This window comes from Papio anubis, chromosome 10 (genome assembly GCF_008728515.1).
Source record: "Papio anubis isolate 15944 chromosome 10, Panubis1.0, whole genome shotgun sequence".
Classification (NCBI taxonomy): domain Eukaryota; kingdom Metazoa; phylum Chordata; class Mammalia; order Primates; family Cercopithecidae; genus Papio; species Papio anubis.
In genome coordinates this window covers 16,474,066-16,480,001 of record NC_044985.1, presented here as the reverse complement: position 1 = coordinate 16,480,001, position 5,936 = coordinate 16,474,066, and the positions used below count along the sequence as shown (strand labels likewise).

Genomic DNA, 5,936 nt, shown 5'->3' with positions numbered 1-5,936 from the left:
CGTGTTTGGCTCCAAGCACTTCTCGCTATAAATCCACCACAGGTGTCCTCACTCTCCATCACCCAGTCCTTTGTTCCGTCATTCATTTAGCAAGACTTCACTGAGCCCTTAGAGGCTCGCTGCTTCCCTGTGGGGCTACAACAGTAAACACCACAGACAGGTGCTGGTGGGGAAGACAGCCAAACAGACCAGGAATTATAAAACACCTCGAAAAGTGCTCTGATGGGGGAAACACAGAGTGCTGAGGAAACAAGTGGGAGAGTTGTTGGGGAAGGTTCTGGAAGGAAGTGGCCTGGTGAGAACTTCAGTCATCTTGGATGAGTTCCTCTTCCAACGCTCCAGCCCCACATACCATCTTCTATGCGTTCTGTTGATTCTTCCCTATGACATCTACCAGGTCAGTCCTCTCCTTTCTATTATTTCCCATAAGGAATTTTTCCAACAGCTTCTCTGGGAGGCAGAGTTAGGAAACCAGGCAGGCCCGGAAGTTTCAGCTGTGTGGCCTTGAGCGAGTCACTAAACCCCTCTCAGTCTCAATTTCTTCAACTAAAAAATGGGGACAATAATGCCTTACTCGCAGATACATCTTGAAAAACAAATAAGAAAATATTTCAAAAAACAGCCCCAGGTCTGGCATTTAAAAGATAATCATTCCAGTTTCCTTTCTGAGCCTGCAGTCTCTTCTCTTGTTGAACATACTCTCTTGACAGCTGCCAAACTCATCTTTCCCAAACTTTAATCTTATCTCTCCCTTGCTCAAACATTTTCAGATTCCATAGCCTATGGAATAAAGGCTGTCACTCAGGATCTCTGCAGAAATGACTAAAGAGAACATAGGAAGGAGAAAGGTAGGGGTTCCAGGAGCACAGGGCAGGGGTCTCGCTCACACAGGCCGTTGGACATCTGGAAGGTTCCCAGAGGAAGCGATCCCAGAGCTGAGAGATAAAGGCTGAACTAGGTAAGAAGAGGGGGAAAGGAGGTGTCCAGATAAAGGCTGTTAGGGAGGAAGCAGCCAGTAGTGCTGGAGTGCAGAGAGCAGGGAGGTGGTGAGATGGACCAGGGCCTGTCTGGAACCCAGAGCCTAGTGGGTCAAGAGTTTGTTGGCTTATTTACCAGATGTGAAGCAATGAAAGCCATGCCAGTGCTGTTTCCTCTGTTGTGTTTTATTTTTGTTCGTGTTCGGTGACACAGGGTCTTGCTCCATCACCGGGCTGGGTTGCAGTGGTGCCATCTTGGTTCATTGTAGCCTTGACCTCCCAGGCTCAAGTGAATCTCCCATCTCAGCCTCCTGAGTAACTGGGATTACAGGCATGCACCACAATGCCCTGCTCATTTTTGTATTTTTTGGTAGAGATGGGGTTTCACCATGTTGTCCAGGCTGGTCTTGAACTCCTGAGCTCAAGCGATCTGCTTGGCTCGGCCTCCCAAAGTGCTGGATTACAAGGTGAGCCACCGTGCCTGGCTGTGCTAGTGTTTCAAGCTATTGCTTGTTGACACATCAGTTTTTCTTGCTTGGACAGGATGATCTCTGTATGCTTTATGGTAAACACCACAGGTGTTCAATACATTTAACTGACCAGGTGAATGCAGTTGTAACTATAGAAATGGAGGGAAAGAATTCTGGTCACTGCATCTTCTGATTTTTCAGGTGAGAGTTCCTTGAAGCTTCACGGCAATTCCCCAGCCACAGAGTGTCTGAAGACTGCTGCAGGTCCGGTTTAGTTGCTTTTACTCTCCAGGAACACACAGATGTGACTAAAAAAATCTGCATTCCCCCAAAGTAACAAAATTCATGCTACTCCAGAGACCCAGACAAAGGGGAATTAAGCTTGCTTGAACTTGAGCCTGGGGACCAGGACGCTGATGGAGGCTTTGCAGATTCTTGGGGTCTCCATGGAGACCAACAGATTCTGGCAAAATTTCCTTCTTGGGAGAAAGGCAGTGTTGGCTGCTTTCTTTCCTCTGGACGCCGTCAGAATGCAAGACTCATAAAAGTGCTGTGTATAGATTCTCTGCAGGCACGGGGCCATTTTGTACCATTTCTGGCTTCTTCAGAGCCCTCCTGAAGAGCTGTCTGGCATTCAGCATCCAGGGTGTCCCGCTGCCTCCACGAGCAGTAAGAGCTCATCAGTAATGGATGACACAAGTCACACAACCAAGAGCCATGTGTCTGATTCATAACACCTTACGCAAAGTGAATGCTCACGATGTTTTTTAGCAAAAAATGTGTGGAGAATAAAAAGGAATAATAGCCAAGTTTCCAGGTGACTCTCTTCCTTAGAGCTAAAAAACAAAAACACGTGGTTCAGGCTTCTCAAATGTTAAGGGCTTACAATTAACCTACAATTAACCAGAGATCTGGTTATAGAGAAGCTTCTGATCTGATTCAATAGGTCTGGAGTGTAGTTGGAAGCTCTGCATTTCTAACAAGCTCCCTGGTGGTGCTCATGCTACTGTTTCGAGGACTGCCCATAGGGCCACAAGGAAGTAAATGGGGCAGCCAACTGTCAGTCAAATTCTGAGCCAGGGCAACAGTCACGCTTGAGTTTACGTGCATGAGGTCCAGTGTAGTGTTGGAAGATTCATTTCTTTTACACCTGTGAAAATACATGAGCATGCATACTGTCTTCATCTGTTTGTGTTGCTATGAAGAAATACTTGAGGCTGGGTAGTTTAATAGAGAAAAGACTTTTATTTGGCTCACAGATATGTAGACTATACAAGAAGCATGGCCCCAGCACCTACATCTGGTGAGGCCTCAGGCTGCTTCTATTCATGGTGGAAGGCAAAGGGAGCCAGTGTGCAGAGATCACATTGTGTATGTGTGTGTGGGGTGGGGAGGTGTGTGTGTGTGTGTGTGTGTGAGAGAGAGAGAGAGAGAGAGAGGTGGGAAAGGAGGTGCCAGGTTCTTTTTTCAGGAATGAATAGGATAAGAATTCACTTATTACCTTGAGGATGACACCAAGCCATTCATTAATCTTCTCTCATAACCCAAACATCTCCCACCGGGTCCCACCTCCAACATTGGGAATCACATTTTAAAGTGAGATTTGGAGGGGTCAAACAAACCAAACTCTAGCATATACCAAGCACACAAATTGAATGCTATCTTTACACCAAGGAGACAAGTGTTGTGGGCAAGTCAATACAGCACATGATTTTGAGTGATTTTTAAAATATTTCAGAATCATTGAATATTTTTAGTTTTTTTTCATCATAGCTTCATTCCCTCAACAAGTATTTATGGAATATTTGTCATGTATTAAGCATCTCTCATAGCCGTGGAAGACACTCTTCCTATTCTCCTTAAGTTCCCTGTCTAGTGAGTGAGGCAGAGATAAAACAAATGATAATAGTATAACAGTGTCGTGATAGTTCACACCAGCATTGTACAGCAGCATTATGTGAGCCATGGATTCTAGCCTCCAATGTAATTTAGAATTTTCTAGTTCCCATGTTTAAAAATGTAAAACAGCACAAACCCCATGTGAAATTAATTTTAACAGTATATTTTATTTTAATCCACTGTAGTCAAAATTATCCTTTCAATTCGTAATCGATCTAAAAAGGCATTAGTGAGATATTTTGCATTTTAAAAAATGCTAAGTGATAGATAGATTCCCCTCCAAATCTCTCGCTGAAATGTGACCCCCACTGTTGGAGGTGGGGTCTGGCGGCGGGTATTTGGGTCATGGGGGCAGATCCCTCATGCATGGCACCGTGCCCTTCTCATGCTAATGAGTGAGTTCTTGCTTTATTAGTTCCCACCAGATCTGACTGTGGAAAGAGCCTGGAACCTCCTCTTTTCTGTTGCTTCTTGTCTGTCCATGTAACATACCTGCTTCCCCTTCACTTTCCACCATGATTGGAAGCTTCCTGAGGCCTCACCAGAAGCAGATGCTGGCACAATGCTTCTTGTATAGGCTTCAGAAGTGACAGCCAAGTAAATCTCGTTTTTTTGTAAATAACCCAGCATCCAGTATTCCTTTACAGCAACGCAAAATGGACGAATACACTAAGTTATCAGAATCCGGTGTGCATTTTGCCCTTAGAGAACATCTGAATTCGGACTAGCCATGATTCACACACTCAGGAGCCACACATCTGAGATGATTGCAGTTGTCAACCACAGTGCACCAAAGACTTACTCATGTAACCAAATGCCACCTGTTCCCCAAAAACCTATGGAGATCAAAAATTTTAAATAATAATAATAAAAAAAAGAAAATGGGGGCTCAGGAGATGAAGGCACCGGTGGAAGATCCAATAAGCGATAAGTAGCCAAATCAGGATGGAAGCTGAGGAGTGGAGTGGGGGACAACCGCGTTTGCTGTAGAAGCTGAGGGGTGGGTCAGGGAAAGAGGTAATCTACTGCACTGCAGGGAAAGGTGGGAGAGTCACATCTGGAGGGGTAGAGAAGAGATTTGAGAAGCTTCTGCTACCCGTCCCAAGGAATAGATGGGTGTGGTGGGAAGGTGGGTCGCCACTCCTGGAAACAGTTGAGAGGGCAGGCTTGGTGCTTAGAAATGGACTCAGAGAGAAACCTTGGTGCTCTCTCATCCTGCATCACTCACCTTCCCTCTCACCGGTGGCTGGCTGAGAGACTGTTGTGTCCAGAGGCGCAGTGTTTCTGGCTTCTTGTTCTAGCCCAGTGAATCTATTCTGAATGTGTTCTGAGCCTAGGATGGAGCTAAGCCTTGTGGCTTCTGTTCACTGAAGGTTGACTATCTTCTGTCTTCCTTCAGGGCAGGCTTGGAGTGACTCTGTCCTCCTGCCTGTTTTTCTCTTGCTCCTAGAGCTCCAATGCTTCTCTGAGATGATGCCACAGTGGAGCCTCTGGCACTTCAGGAAAAGAAGGAACTGCTCTTGAGAGCTCTTTCCAATAGGCTGTCCTAGTCAGCTAAAGCAGTGGCCATAGAGCGGTGGCCATAATCAAGGGGCGCTCATTCTGGTTCTGACTCTGACCAGAAAGGTGAGACACTGTGCCAGGCTTTTTACAAACATTCCCAACTTATCTCCCCACTTTTTTTTTTGAGCTACCACTCAGACTTACATCCTCTCCCTCTCCTTCTGCCAGAGGAGGAGAAGGACGATCATCCATGGCAAAAGGTAGTTGCAGTGAAGCAACACCAACAGCCGGCTTCAGCTTAGGAGAGGATGCTGCGCCTCCACCTGGTGGTTTCCGGGGCTCTACCTGTTCAGAGAAACTTCTCTAGCAGCAAACTATAGAAATAATCCCTGAAAGTACAGTCTTGCAATTCATTCCTCTTAATAAACCAGTGGACAGGTATTGGCGTCCCATTTTACAGATGTGAAAACCACAATGTGATACCAGCTTACTCCTGCAAGAATGGCCATAATTAAAAACTAAAAAAGTTAATAGCTGTTGGCGTGGATGCCGTAAAAAAGGGAACACGTCTACACTGCTGGTGGGAATGTAAACTAGTACAGCCACTGTGGAAAAGACCGTGGGGATTCCTTAAAGAACTAAAAGTAGAACTACCGTTTGATCCAGCAATCCCACTACTTGGTATCTACCCAGAGGAAAAGAAGTCATTGTACAAAAAAGATACTTGATCACACATGTTTAGAGCAGCACGCAATTGCAAAAATGTGGAAGCAACACAAATGCCCATCAATCAACGAGTGGATAAAGAAACTCTGATATATATATATATATATGTATATATATCCATCCAATGGAATACTACTCAGCCATAAAAAGGAACGAATTAATGGCATTTGCAGCAACCTGGATGGGATTGGAGACTATTATTCTAAGTGAAGTAACCCAGGAATGAAAAACCAAATATCGTATGTTCTCACTCATAAGTGGGAGCTAAGCTATGAGAATAAGAATGACACAATGGACTTTGGGGACTCAGGGGGAAAGGGTGGGCAGAGGGTGAGAGATAAAAGACTACTAACTGGGTTCA

The 5,936-nt window shown here is 45.2% G+C and overlaps 1 non-coding gene across 1 annotated transcript; it reads right to left on the bottom strand.

Annotated features, from left to right (window-relative positions):
* Positions 1 to 5,038: 5,038 nt before the first annotated feature.
* Positions 5,039 to 5,254, bottom strand: LOC116269353. The gene has a single exon (XR_004176819.1). It is a non-coding gene; the product is annotated as a small nucleolar RNA U3 (small nucleolar RNA).
* Positions 5,255 to 5,936: the final 682 nt, after the last annotated feature.